The sequence below is a fragment of the Amphiura filiformis genome, chromosome 7 (genome assembly GCF_039555335.1).
Source record: "Amphiura filiformis chromosome 7, Afil_fr2py, whole genome shotgun sequence".
NCBI classification, from domain to species: Eukaryota; Metazoa; Echinodermata; class Ophiuroidea; order Amphilepidida; family Amphiuridae; genus Amphiura; species Amphiura filiformis.
Genome location: NC_092634.1, coordinates 39790446 through 39806887, shown reverse-complemented (window position 1 = coordinate 39806887; position 16442 = coordinate 39790446). Strand labels below are relative to the sequence as shown.

The window sequence follows — 16442 nt, the reverse complement described above, 5'->3', positions numbered from 1 at the left end:
TAATAAAACAAATCCTAAGAAAAATGACATTTAAATACAAGAAAACAACAGTGTAATTACTGAATTCATATGACATTAACTCTGACCCAAACACTAACCCTTATTATTCTTAACCCTAACCTAAAAGCATAAGGGCCTTATACACACTTAAAACTACGGGGTCAAAAAATGACCCAAACGGGGTCATTTTTGACCCCAGCATAGTTATCAACTAAACAACATACCACGGACGGGGTCATTTTGACCCCATTGATCCTGGTCATTGCAATGACTACGTATTTGGGTCAAATAGTAACCCCATTGGGGTCAAAATATTACCACATTTCGGGGTCAAATGAAAAAAGGGTTGCCTTATTTGGGTTATTCAATATTGACCCCATTGGCTATGGTCATTTCAATGACCACGTATTTTGGTCAAAATGTAACCCCATTGGGGTCAAAATATAACAACATTTCGGGGTCAAATGAAATGACCCATTTGAAAGGGTTGTTTATAATAGGGTTACTCAATAACCACATTTAGGGGTTGTTTGGATTTTTTTAGTATGATGCGATGGATGGTATTGATATTGCTGGTCCCACCAGGACATAAGTGTGTCTCTGCACACTAGCATTACATAAGCAGCAAATTTATACATAATGCATCTGTGTATCACACTGACATGCCTCATGACAGTTCACGCATTATAAGCTTACGTGATATCATTGATATGTAAGCTAAACAACTGCAGCCAAGACATCCGGCCACGACAGCATGAAATTGTCCGAATCTGCGTTCATAGACATGGGTCTATGCATCCTTGCAGTCCCACTTTCCCAAGTAACTTTTCATATTCCATCATGCAGACACACGACAATCTGCTCAGGCTGCACAATCAGAACAAATATGGCGCTGATGTGACGCGGGAAGCCGATGCACACCGTACGTGCAAATAGTTCCGAAATGCAAGTCATTATTAAGTTGTAAAATTGGGCAACGTCGGTCAAAAACTTAGCTATATTTAATAATCAAAAAAACATTAATTGCAGCTCATGTTTAAACTCATTTATGAATTGAGATTTTCAAAGCTGAACATTGAAACTGATATCAATGCGCGACAGTTTCGGCAAAATGACCCCAAAGTTTTTGACCACGTTCGTCGTGGTTAAAATGACCTCGTGAATGTGGTCAAATTAAAACAGTACAACCCCTTACGGGGTCAAAACAACCCCAAACGTGGTCAATTTAAAATGACCACGGAAAATATAACCCCGTAGTTTTTAGTGTGTACGGTATGGGATGCACCCAACTACCGTATTATATGGGATGCAACAAAATACTGGCCAACAAATACCACCTGGGTCAGTCCATGTCAAAACAGACTGAGTGTACACCCACCCTCTTGGATTATGCTCTCCTTTGGCTCAGGGGTACCTTTCATAGACCCTAGGTGAGGTCACAAGAAAAAATTCAAATTCAATTTCGTTTCGAATGGCGGGCCATCAAAGTTTGGCGACCTTGACCAAAATTGGGAATTTAAGGTGTCCAAATGACAAAGCGCTCTCTTTGAGAGGCATTTTCTTCTTAATTAAATCAGTTGTGACCCTCTTCTTGAATGTGGTCACTCACTGGCTGTGTCTGAAATGCCTAATGCCAAAAAAGATTGATTTCGGAATTTCCTTGGGATTTCAGAGGGGGTCAAAATCAGCACTTCATACTGTTCAATCAAATTATCTTTGATTTTGAAGGACCCATGATAATGCCACAGTGCACTTATAGGTCCTAATTATGTTCAGAATGGATTAACCATGTGCCAATGTCTATGAGCAATTAAAAAAGAGAAATTTCTAGACCCCCTACAGAATTTTAGGCCCCCTAAAGTGGTTCAGCCACAAATGGCGCTTAAAATCGGCAAATTTTGACACCTAATAACTTTAGGTGTACACCAGATATGAATTTCTAGTCTTTTGCATCTGAAAGAATGTAGTCTTATGTTACTACGAACATAAGATTTGTTTTGTATTTTTGTGTTTTGATACTTTCAAAAGGTCGTTGACCTATGAACATTTTTCGTCATAGCGCCCTCCTGAAAGGTCTGACACATAACAAACTATACATTTTTTGAATCCTCATGACCATACGAGTAATTTGATATATTACTTGACATAATTGGGAGCATTCTGAAAATTTGACCCCATAACCTGTACTTTGCATGTGCATCGTTGCCAGGAGTGCATTTTTGACCCCCTTAAAAATCCATACAGAGGATTAGAAAGTAGTTTTTTCTTATTACTTGACTCAAGAGCAACTTGAAATATCAGGATAAATAATACAAATGGCTATAAAGTGATCAAAAATATAAAAAATATCATACTAAAATTGGCATTTTGTATCGTATCCTGTATGCATGGCATGTTAGGCAAAAATGACTATTTTTGAAAGCGTCAACTTAATACTAAAACACAAAAAATACAAAACAAATCTTATGTTCCTAGTAACATTAAACTACATTCTTTCAGATGCAAAAGACTAGAAATTCATATCTGGTGTACACCTAAAGTTATTAGGGTCAAAATTTGCCGACTTTAAGTGCCATTTGTGGCTGAACCACTTTAGGGGTGGCCTAAAGTTCTGTAGGGGTCTAGAAATTTCTCTTTTTTTTGAATTGCTCATAGACATTGGCATATGGTTAATCCATTCTGAACATAATTAGGACCTATAAGTGCACTGTGACATTATCATGGGTCCTTCAAAATCAAGATAATTTGATTGAACAGTACGAAGTGCTGATTTTGACCCCTCTGAAATCCCAACGAAATTCGAAATCTATCTTTTGGCATTAGGTATTTCAGACACAGCCAGTGAGTGACCACATTCAAAAAGAGGATCACAACTGATTCAATTAAGAAGAAAGTGCCCCTCAAAGAGAGCACTTTGTCATTTGGACCCCTTAAATTCACAATTTTGGTCGAGGTCGCCAAACTTTGATTGCCCGCCATTCACAAACGAAATGGAATTTGAATTTTTTTTTTCTTGTGACCTCACCTAGGGATCCATGAAAGGTACCCCTGAGCCAAAGGAGAGCAAAATCCAAGAGGGTGGGTGTACACTCAATCTGTTTCGACATGGACTGACCCACCTGTATACCCACCCACCTTTTGAGGGGTGAATATCCTAGAGATCCATGCATATTGCTTGTAATGGTTTGTTCATGGTCATCAAAATTTAATATTTTGTGGCTCAAACAAAATGAAACAAAATCTGGAAGACATTGTCAATATTCATGATGTTATTCACCACCGTAAATGTTCTCAAGATGATCGGAAGTAGCCCCATATGTTCGTAATTTCAATATTTGAGAATGAATTAAACCTATCAATGTGTATATTTACATTTGAAGGGACTTTGTGTCATTTATTGTTATACACCTATAATGACATAAGTTTGTAAATCTGCTATCACAGTATCACAGTAGCCTAAGCTTCAATTGTGCAGCAGCTAATGCAAATTTAATGAGAAGAGATTTCAGTCGGTGTAAGGGAACTGATTTGTCGGTGTGATCAAGTCCCGGGGATCAAGTCCACCTTTTCAAGAATCCATGTCAAAGTCCATCAAAGTCGGAGTTAGCGCCAAGAACTTGTCGATAGTATCAGGGTATAGGCCTATATTTTTGGCAAACCAATTTGAGGCCATAAGACAGGGGTTATCAACTGGCAGCCCGCAGGCCTAAACTGGCATGCCAACCACTGTTATTGGCCCTTGACAAACTCTAAAATATAAAGTATAAAGCATAAGACAATGGGGTGTATTTGCCCAGGGCAGGGGGTTCTTCAATTGGTACAGGGATGTGCCATGCAGACTTTGGGATACTGACTTTCTCTACCTACTTTTTGCTATTCAGCTTGATCATGGAATTGGGAAATGGACAAATATTTTATTGCATATTCCTTGGATGGATGAAAGTATGACAATTGAACAAAATTCATTGCTTATTAATATCATTGCAAGTATGCCTTTCGAGTATTTTGTCTAATTAGCCTGTAACCAGCATTGTTAAAAAGTGTTCTTTGCAACCTGCGACAAAATATTTGTTTACTATGTCGAAAAATGTGGGGCGGCCATCACAAATGTGGGGCGGCCAAATTACAAATCTATGCCCATATTGAAATAAAGATACAAAGAAAAACATAACAAATGTCTCAAAAAGTGGGGCGGCCATGGCATCCCCAGCCGCCCCGCTTGCTACGGCCCTGCTATGTCCAATAAAATGTTGCACTCCTTGTCAATCAGTGGTGTCACAGTGGGACTGTATAGCTCAATGACAATTGTTGCAAATGTATTATACAAATCACTGAATTTTTAAAACTTTTCTCACTCAAAATCCCATTTACCAGGTATACATGTTTTTTTCTTCCAAACTTTTTCTGCCTCTCCCCTTTAAAGTTGACAATTTGAGACATTTGTTTGTCCATTTTCTGATTCCATGATAGAGCAACTGGTGATTTTAAGTCAAATTTTCTTACAATATAATTTCAGTAGTCAAAATTAACAAACAAACACCAGTTTTGAAATTCATGAAATATAAATATGTGCAAAAATAAGTAGTTTTCCAGCATTTCCACAAGGAGGAGGAACGATTTAGGTGGCAATAGACACCTCTGACTGGCACCTGTCTGTCATGCTTGGAATAGAGTGTTAGGAAAAAGTTATCACAACACTGTAGCTTTGCACACTGAGATTTGACCAGTGTAATGGTGTTGTGTTGGTACAAGTTAGTGTATACTACACAAATACTAAACAAAGCGAAAAAACACAATATGAGACAAAACAAATAATACATATATAGAATAAATGAAAGCAAAATGAACAAATAGCACAATAAAAGAAAGCAATCTTTATTTTATTTTATGGGAGCATGCCTAACATCTTCCTTTTATGATGTAGCCCTTTTTTCTTTAAGTTGAAAAAAGCAATGTTTATGTAACAACAAACTAAACAATTTGGGATAAAAGAAGACAAAGTGATGTAAGCAGAAGAATGTGCATCAAAACAAGCAATAACAAAAATCAAAAGTTAGTGTGCAATATAATATTATTAAGAGGTGTGCTTCATTTGTGTGTTTTGGTACATGCTTTATAATCATATTCATAGTCAGGGGAAAAGGTATTATAAGCAAATATGTGACATGATCTGATACCACTTGGACCAAAGTCAGAAATTGTAAACATTTGGTTATTCTCATTTCTAACCCGTTAAAATCATTTCGTAAGCTTTAAACTCACTCTGAAATGATGAACTATGAACTAAGGAATGATGACTTCCGGTTCACTTCCTGATATACGATTAGATATTCGCTATTTACCAATGCCATTAGCAACCATGTGTGCACCTTGTATTGGTAAGCTTACTACACAAGATAGCATGAAAATATCAGCATTTTCGAAACATCTTGGTTAAAAAAGTGGTAAGGGGCATTTAATTGAAGGGGCGACTATTCGAGGAAATACAGTATATCTCAATTTCATTATTTGCCAACTTCGATCTAGATGAGTCTGATCATATCACATATTAAAATCATGATTTTCTTCAGTTTTACACGGTTGATAACCGAAATGATAACTGAAGTAGAAACTGAGAGGTTGTTGATTATTATCAAGATGATATCACTTCTTATTACAAGGCCGTTAACAAATATTTGTATACATTATCGATTCATTAGGACATGTCATGAAATAGCTATTAGTCATGGATGATAGCAAAATCAATAGATTTGATTTGGTATTACAGATATATAATTGGTTTGGAGATCATAATAAAGTGCATTTTAAAGTTAAGCCAATCTATATTAAGATAATTCATTCATTCATTCATTCATATTTATTTGGCAAAAAGCGACATAAAATTGTACAATGAAACATACAAAAAATTAACACATTGAAAAGCTGCACACCAAAAAGACACCAAAATGCCGAATTGCCAGGATGACCCATAAAGTCTAGCTTCCTGTGTAGACTTAATTCCAATGGGGTCCCACAAAAAGAACAAAAAGATGCCTGGGAGCGTGCGAAACAATAAGATAAAATAAAGGCGGGGGCCTAAAGGAGTAAGCTACACAAATTCAGCAGACTCATGGGTCATAGCAACTCTAGCCAGGTATTTTTTCATAGCATGTTTATAAGTACATTTGTCCAGAATGGATTTGATATGCGAAGGTAGGTTATTCCAATCAAGAGTTGCATGGTAGAAAAAAGATTTTTTTTTATTTTTTCCAACTCTTGGGACATGGAAATTCCAAGAGCTTGACCTAGTGGCATGAGAATGAATATCAGAAATTTTGGTAAAAAACTGGGTAAGATAAGAAGGGCCCTGTGAATGGAAAATATTGTACATGTGGTTGAGTCTCAGCTGCCTAGCCCTGTTTTGGATATCTAGAAGTTTAACTAAGTCAAATTCAACTTGACCAACATGATCTCTGGGAGCTAGGTTCAAAATAAAACAAATCATCTTGTTTTGAATAACTTGAAGTTTGTGCTGATAAATTTTGGACAAACCAGTATACCATGAGGTGCAACAATAATCAAGATGACACTGCAGTAATGCAGAGCAAAGATTTTTTGAAGCTTTTGGTTGAAAAATTGAGAATGTCTGTATAAAAATTTGAGCCGGCCAGTAGCTTTCTTAATGAGAGAATCGACCATAACTTCTCCAGAGAGATGTTGGTCAATTGACACCCCAAGATATTTTATGCAGGGAGCTGGTTGAATGGTATGATCATTGTATGAAATGTGAAAGTTGGATGCTTTTCTAAGCTTTCTACATTAAATAATATATAAGTTGGATGTATTGTGTGTTGCAGATATTTTTAGGACTATAAAAAACATATGTAACATGAAGAGATCCAATCAGACCAAGTCTGTAATAATGCAATTGAATACCTGAGTGGAAGAAGGGCCCAACTCCAATTTTTTACAAAAATGAGTTAGACCCAGCATTTTATTGCCAGCAGACTGTTATTCCTTGTGTGTGAAAGATGAGCCAAAATCCACTCTCTAAATAGTCTTCCACGTACACTTTATCATTGTTTTCATGGAAGAAAGGCCCAACTCCACGGAGTTGGGCCCTTCTTCCACAAATATTGGGTTAAAGGGGAATTTTGTTCATCCATGAAATCTGCTTTTCACTATACAATAAACTTTCTTGCTAACATATTACATGCTTCTATTTGTGCAATTAATGGATAATTATCAAGTTTCTGCAGCTATTTATAACACATCTGCTTACGGAACTGGCACTTGCAGTATATTAGTGGAAGAAGGGCCCAAGTCCAGCTCGTATTAAGACCTGTACCGTTGCCATGGAAACATCATATATAATTTCGAATGTATGTACTATTGTATGTTCATGTATTAAAGGTCCCCTGAAGATGAAAACATTCTGTCTGTAAAACTTTTCCAAATATTAAGTTTTTTCTTAATATCTCAAAAACAATTTTGATGGAGTTGGGCCCTTCTTCCACTCAGGTATTCAATTGAGATAGGCAAAATTGAAGAGCCCAAAACAGTAAAAAATCCTAAGAAAATAGACAAATAAACAGTTTATAACCTTGCAACCAAGTATGTCGGGGATGTGGAGATTTCAACATCATTAAGCTTAGATGAGCAAGTTTAGTAATGGTAATATTAAGATATCTAAATTGTCAACATTTACGAGTTTGGTCTTAATAGATATCAGATAATGTCAAATATGTCACAAAAATCAATATTACATTTATTGCATGGGCTTACAATATAATAATTTAAGAACATGGCTTTTATTTTGATGTGTAATTTGAAAGCAAATGTATATGGGTAAAGTCATGCTACAGCAATGCTCACATGTCAAAGTGCCCATTTCTATTTCCTTAGTGTTTGGGTCCGACTCCCCTGAATGAATTTGTTGTGGGGGGAAGGGTCACCACTCCTCTCATACAACAAGTCTGTTTACCTTTCCTGCACTGTATAGGCCAGTACCCATTTATACAACTGGGTGGAGAGAGACATCAGAGGTTAAGAGCCTTGTCTAAGTGCACAACATGATAGCATCACTGCCAGGGTTTGAACCCACAACCTTCCGATTATGAGTCTGACTGAGCCTGTACCACTAGTCCAAATCCAAAATTTAAAAAAAAAATAGTTATACACTGCTAAAGGCTGAGTTTTTGTGTGTTATTTTGTCATAAATGATACAAGAATTTATGTGAAAACATCTTTTAGATATTTCACATGATTTTGATGCTGTGTCTTAGTAATAATGGAATAATTTGATTACAATTTGAAAAAAATTCAATAAAAGAAGGATTTGAAAGCACAATCCCTCCGCATATTCCTTCAATTGCAAGCAAATCCGTTAGTTGTTTGTCTGATTTGTTGTTAAACAATACGTCCAGGGTTGCCAAACCCGCAATTTGGTAGCCCAATTGGGCGACTTTTGAAGATTTTCCCCACAACTTTTGACAATTTCCTGTCCCATAGAAACCAATGGTTAAGAACAAATTTGGGCGACTTTTCAACATTGGCTCCTGCAACTTCCGATAGTTTCCTGCCCTATAGAAACCAATGGTAAAGAGAAAAATTGGGTGACTTTTTGATTATTTGAGCAGCGATTCGAGCTGAAATCTTTTGGCAACCCTGAATACGTCTCAAAAGACGTACCCATGAGAGAGAGAAGACAAATAAAGAAAAACAACACCAGTAATACAAAAAAACCTATTGTGAACCTTAGACTTACTGTAAACCTATTTATTGTGTTCTACTGATTTATGGTTAAACCCTATTTGTAAAGTTGACTGCATGAGAATTGAATCCAACATAAATGGTTTCTCAAGACCACATTGTCATAAAACGTGCAAATTACCCTTTGAACATGTCAGGGTATTTGTTTTTGAGTTTTCCTTGCGAGTTTGGAATGGGTTTATTTAGCACATGGGGTGTTTTAACATGTTTTAACGCCCCTGTGCTAAATAAAACATTACCTTCAATACCTTTATTGTAATTGCTTGGTTTTTCTCAGATTCAGCCCAAGAAAGAAAATGTTTACAAGTGTACAAGAGGAGAACAAACTTTTCAATAAAGATTAGGGCTAGCACAAGGGCTATCAAATTTGGGGTGGCCATTGGCTACTGTAGTATAGTCTTGCTATCTTCAGTAGATAGCAAACACCTATGAAGAGTCAAATTGTCAAAACATTGCTTGTATTTTCACGAGTCAATAGTTTTGAAATGCTGAATTATTTTTGTTGGGTTTATGGGTGTCCATGTTTTTTAGGGTTTATTAAATGACAACTGTGTCAGAAAGGTTAAGTTACTTCTGTTCCTCTGCTCATGAATTGGCAAACATGATGTGTTTGATTTGAAATCCGCACCTTATTTGTACACAAATGTTACCTAGAATTGAACCTGAAAATTTGCAAGATTACAATTGACCATTTCTGCTGAGTATGACCTTTCCAGTTGGAAAGTAACTAGAATATATAATTGAAGACCGAATTAAAAACACTAGTTTGCGTCTGACGTCAGGGCAAAGGCGCGCTGTGATTGGTTGCTGACCTGCGTAGTACAGAATTTTGTGGTCTGGTAGTCTTTTTAATTCGGTCTTCAATTATGAATGTTTTAATTTGGTAGTAACTGTTGAAGGGATTTCTTTTAACTTTTCAGTATTGCAAGGTCCTAATCCAATATTAAGTTGTTAAACTTAACTTAAAGATGTTTATGGGGGAGGGGTAAACCTACCTCATAGGCTAAAACATTGATCACATGTATATATCAGATGTGAAAGGGAAGCTAAGATAGTTATCTGTAAAAGGTTTTGGTAGGTAGGCTCTGTAAAAGGTTTTGGTAGGTAGGCTCTGTAAATATTCTGATTAAAAACTGTGAATTTGGATGCACAGTGTTAATTGTACCTGTATATTGAAGCCCTGGGGTGCTTGATGAACCTAAAAGCACTTTGTATTTATTTAGAAGCCTACATACTGAATGTTCTTATTGTACATCGAACTTACCAATTTGAAACACAAACAAAAGTTACAGGTGGATAAGGTGAAGTTATTGTCAGAACAATATGTATACTATACATAACCACCAATGTTCTATACAGATCTACTCCCATTGTAAATATACATTACAATAGTTGTCCTGGAAAAGGTGAATGTTTCTGTCAGAACAAATATATAAGGTTCTATGGGTGTTGCTCTTATAATACCAGGACAATGGGCTGTTCTATTTGAAATTCATACACCCTCTGTGGAAGACATGACCTTAATCGTCCATACAGGGGGTGTGAATTTCAAATTGGGTTACCTGGACGGGTGATTGATTTGAAATCTACACCCCTGTGTGGGAGATTAAGGTTAAGTGTCTTCCATGGGGGGGGTGGATTTCAAGTGGAATAGCACTATGCAACAGGTTGTCCAAATTCATAAACATGGGGTAGATCATTCTTAGCTACTATTAGGATGTGCTCATCTATCAGGGCGCAGTTCTTTAACCCCACTATGCTTGTACTATAAGAATGACCATTGAGTATTTTGGGTACTAACACTCATACTCTACTAGCTGAGGCCAAATATTGAGCTGTGATGGATAAATGTGGATTATTGAACTATGTGATTGGGTATGAGGCTATTTGGGCTTACAGTGTACTTGTATCCTGGGGGCACCCCTCTTTTTAAAGTAGGTGACTTGTTCACTTACACAACTTGTATTATTGTGGTTTTACACTGTTTGAGTGGTGAAAGTTTTTTAGAGTTTAGGGGTATGGGTTGTACCATTTTCTGTTGAGGTATTATCAGAATTTACATGAGTTTATGAAGAAATTATTGCACACATGCAGACTGTGAAATGGTTGTATCGAAGTGCAGTTGCTACAACTCCCAACAAATGTTCAAAAACTTCTCAGTCAAAGTACAAATTAAACTTTTTCTAAACCTATCAAAACTGCTGAAATAGCTTTTTGAAAGGTTCTCAAATTGGTGCAACTCCCAACAAGATTTCAAAAAACTTCTCAAAGTACAACTTAAACTTTCTCCAAACCCATCAAAAGTTTCAAGTGTATCAAACTTCTGAAATGGCTTTTTAAAAGTTTATCACAAATTAAATCAACTGCTGAAAAGGGTTTTTGTTTTCCTTTACTGCTAATTTAGCTTTCTCAAAGTTTCTCAAAGTGTGAATCACAAGATTTTCAAACTAATGGAAGAGCTTGTCCTATTTTGCCTCAAACTTGTGAAGAAACAGCTTTTTAAACTTTCTAGAATTTGTTTATCATCTTTTGAAAAGTTTTTTAAACTTTAAAAACAACATATCATCAGTGTTAAAAGTAGATCATAGGAAGCGGTTTAATTCCGCTCAATCCAATAATCACACAATTATGGGTATCTTTATTCATGTACACAGCAAATGATACAAAGTTTAATTCAAAATATCAAAATAATAAACGTTCTCATGTCTGAAATTTTTATTAGTTATTTTAGAGGCAATTTAAGTGCCATTTGGAGCTTACAACAATAGCCACAGGTACTGCACAGACACAGTGTGACAGAGGTGTTAAAACCGGCATGGCGACTATTGAGACCTAGTGACGTGAAATTAATTCGGTTATTTCATGGTCAAAGACGAGGTGACTTTTGATGTCAATGCGTTGCAGTTTCAATGTTACCAAACCTGAGATTTGTTGCCCAATTTTGGCTAAGTTGAATTTCAGTCTGCAATTTTCACTATGATGTCATAACTTGACAACTGAAATCATGACAATTTTTATCTTTGCCAATGTGTTTTAGGCAAAATTTATACCAAAAATGATGATGGAGCAAAAAAACTTCAGTTTTGACACATAATTTTAACTTAATTATGATGTGGGGTTTTTTTTTGGGGGGGATTTTGATGCTAGTGTCTAATTTGCTTTAGATTTTGGGGGACTTTGCTTGGTCCATAGTTTTGGCAACAGTGGACAGCTTATGTGTACATAAGTTACTTGTGTGATGCAATCTGTCATGTTTCGGAAATGTTGGAAATGATCATGACGAAGTTAAGAAATAATAGTATAATGAAAGTTTTGCCAAAATGGAATTGCCACAGTATTTCAAATGCATGTTTATTAGAAGTCAATGCATGACAGATTATTATGTGCAAGTAATATGTGCAAATGTCATTCAATCGAAGCATTGTTTGGGAAATTGTTGGAGGAAAACCTGAAAATTTATGAAAATACATTGTTTAGCTCCAAGTGAAAAGAAAATATGGGAAATGCAGATCTTACTACATTGTACAACACTTTCAGAGAATATGTGACACGATCAAGGGAAATGAGTCGGATGTCGCTAATATTGATTTTAAGATATTGGCCAAGAAAGTGTTAAAATTCTTTTGTTTTATATTGTTCTCAGTGATTGATAAATTGATGTAACTTCACAAAGAAAAGTCGTATCAACATGGGGTTTTCAGTTTCTGAAAGCTCTCTTTAGAAACATGTGTAAAACTTATTTTCGACCAGGGCCGACATGTGACTCATTCCCCTTGATCATGTCACATATTTGAGAAAACTTTAAATGTTGGTTGTATGAGAGGTTGCATGTACTTGTGTGCTACAATAAATGTTTGGAACAGTATTGGAATTTTAGTTACATTTATGATTAACATACAAAGAAATAATGGTAAATTTGGAATTGAATCATGATGTTCATATTTCTCTCTGAGGAAGTATAGATTCAGAGCATACATATTTCACAAAATCATGTAAGAGCGGTTTTGAAAGATCATCAGCAGAATTCAAGAGAACAATTATTTCCCACTAAATAAAAAAGAAAAAAGTTGACAGGAAGCTGTCTTTTAGATAAAATATTTATATAATTTTAAATAAAACATTATACATCTTTGATTAAAATATGCTGTCTTCTGTAGATAGCCACATTCAATTAGGCTTTCTGCTAAAACTTTTTGAAGAAATAAAGGTACATTAAATTTATTCTTAGACATCACATCTTCTTCATGAATGATTACAATTACTCAGATCGGCATATCTTAAGAAATATATCACACAATTAAAGAAAATGAACTAAAAGGCTTCAGCGACATTCTTGCTTATATCACTCTAGTAGTGAAAGCATGCCCAAATATTCCATTCATTTATGTTCCATTCAGAGCTAGTATATAGCTTTGAAAGTCAATCCTTTTTATTTCTTTGACATCTGAATTCAACCCAACTTGTACAGCTGCTGTCACAAGTGATGGCATCCTTGTCAGCAATTGACAATGATCAAGAGATATATTATTTGTCAGAGTGCTGTGGCATTTTATGTTGATGAATGGGGAACGTCTTTTAGAGAGTTCAAATGTGGTGAGTTGTCGGCTTCCGATCACAAAATGTACCAATATAACCCAACATTGATAATAATAGTATACAATAGCAATACCAACATTCATTCATTTATTTCCATAGTATTTGATATTACTCCTTTATTTACCCTTTTCCTTTTTAAAGGAATTTTATTTACTTCAATGACATCCAAATTCAACCCAACTCACATACAGCTGCTGTCACAAGTGATGGCATCCTTGCGGGCAATTGACAATGATCAAGTGTGAACTTGACTCCAATTCAATTGCCGATGATTGCTTTTCAGCCTGGTAGTTCAAAAGATTCCGAAACTCCCAGATAATTGCATACAATTCATGGATGAATTGATCCTCTTATGATAATTGCTCTCAGCAAAATTGTCTCATTTCCAGTAGTTGAAGTTCAATAACCTCTTTCATGCATCAGTTAAACATTGAAGCTACAAAGCTCAAAAGTTAACCCTCTAAGTTGTGGAGAATGAGTCTTTGTAACCCATATGCACATTCAAAGGTAATTCTGGAGAAGGTATATTAGAATGTGCATGCATTTTGACAAAATGGGCTATACCAGTTGAAATTCACACACCCCCTGTGGAAGACATGACCTTAATCTGCCATACATGGAGTGTGGATTTTAAATGGAGTTACCTGAATGGGTGACTCCACTTGAAATCTTCACCCCCAGTTTGAGAGATTCAGGCAATGTCTTCTGTAAGGGGTCTATGGATTTTAACTGGAAAAACCTAAGGGATTGTTGGATTGAAAGGTTGAGAGGGAGAGAACTTATTGCCGATCTGCAAAATGTCCTAAATAAAATGACAGAATATCCATCGTTGGTAGCTTACTGACATTTCTGCTTCATCAAATTTGTAAATTTGATCCTATTTTAGGATCCAATTTTGTGGAAATAAATAGGTTTCACACTATAATTCACAACTAGACCTGATACTATACAATGAGACTACAGGTTAAAGTGTTAAGCTCTTCCCAAAAAGCTGTGACTTTTCAAGTTACAATAAATAATAGATTTGTATTGGATATTGTAAGAAGTACTAGGTATGTTTGTACTTATGCTGTGAATGCATTTTGTTGAACATTGCGGGTCTCACAAGAATTTGAAATGCTTTTTTTTTTCTTTTTCTTTCTTTCTGAAATGTCAGTTCTTTTAGATATGAAAGACAACCAATAACTTCTGCAAGGAAAGGGTAGAATTTTGCCAAAAATATGAAAAAAAATTGACTTCGTACTTAGTTTTGCATGCACCATTGTTATGAATTTAACCAGTATGGCTTGCAGCCAGGTGATTTTGTTTCCATAAAGGAAGGTATTGTTGTATACTCAAATAAAAGTGACATTGCCAGATTTCAAATCCTTTTGCTAGGTGACATCTTATATTTTTGCTTGGTGATGTATGGAAGCCTTAAAGAATAGTTATGTTTTTGTTTGATTCAAATTTGGGTTGAAAAATTGGTCATAAGTCATTGTGATTTGATTTGTGAACATGAACAAAAAAATTAATCTTTAAATAAATAATTTTGTGTGTAAAATATAAGGTCATGGAAACATAGTATCATACACAGATGGGTTTGCATGCCATATCATATATAGGCCTACTGTGTCTCTTTCAAGTTCTCAAGTAACGCCATGTTGGATTTTGTAGTGGCAGACTCGAATCGGCGCGTTCACCTGGTTGCCAGAGTATGAACAAATCGCCCTTCTATGCGTGTGTATACACCCCGTGGGATTAGGTTAGCGTGTGTGATTTGAATCTGCCACTACGAAATCCAACATGGCGTTACTCTCAACTTGAGATGAGACACAGTATAGTCAAATGACAAATACAATGATAAGTGGCAAGATAATATTCGACACCTTGATTTGATTTGATATCAGATATCTGCAAACTGGGGAAAAACATTTGTTCTCCTGATTTCTGATTTAGTTTTGTGGATGTGATTACTGATTAAACTACAGTCCAACCTCTTTTATCCGGCTGTGATGGGACCAAGCATTGCCCGGATAAGTGAAAAATCTGGATAAGTGAATTACATGAAATTCTGTATTGAAAGTTCCAAGGACTGAAATTGTGACAACAAAAGATTCAAGTGCTAATATGGGATAATAGCACTAAAAGGTGGCTTTAGAGTGCTTTGTGCAATATAGATGTCAATCTAAGCATTCAGAGCATGGAATTAAGGTGTTAAATCATCAAAAACATGTTTTCCTCTGAAAATTTCACAGCCGGATAACAGAGAGATTCATATAAAAGTGGTCCGGATAAGAGAGGTTGGACTGTACCTTCATTCAGACCACCAAAAATATTTGGATGACAAAATCTGAATTTGTAAAATAATTGCACACATACATCAGTAAAGATTTCTTACAAAAACACAAAATGCATCCTACTTCATGATACTCCAATCCAGGTGTATGAGATAATTTTGCAGTGGAAAACTTATTGGCAAGTACATCAGGCAAGCAAAGGGCTGCAGTGATAGTGTTCATCAGGAAGGTCCATTGGTTGAACTGATATAGCCCCATCATGTGGCCAGTTTTGGCCATTCTGTTCCTCTACAAAAATAATATCCAGCATTAGAATTAGATTTTAGGGATTCAACAAAGCTACCCAAGCAAAGTAAACCATATATACGCACCAGACGCGAGTTGTTAAACATGATTGAATCCCTTTCAACAACGAAAACAAGCGGAAGATCGCTAATAAATCATTTCATGATTAATGCCACTTGACATCAAGATGATCAGTGATTTCTCTGTTGGTATCAACAACAAAACTACTGAATTAAAATGACAATGCTTTAGCCGCTTCGTCCAGCATAATGAATGCAACATGTCAGCGGGTATACATACACAAGTTCCAGTTTTACAGTTTTTACAATTATTATAAAAGCTAGAGAATAAATCTTGGGAAGTGGTGGAATTCAAATTAAGCTATCATCAGTAGATAGCAACAATTGCATGTATTTGTGCAATATTATTGAGTACAGAAGAAGCTGCAACACATTCTCATTTGAATTTACTGTGCCGAGCAAATAAGCTGCACAAACAACGAAATGCTAATTCTAAAGAAGACAGTTCTCA

At 35.8% G+C, this 16442-nt stretch overlaps 1 protein-coding gene across 1 annotated transcript in view; it reads left to right on the top strand.

The window, feature by feature from the left end:
- Positions 1-16442, top strand: part of LOC140157844 (agrin-like) — a 338313-nt gene that overhangs the window by 240160 nt on the left and 81711 nt on the right.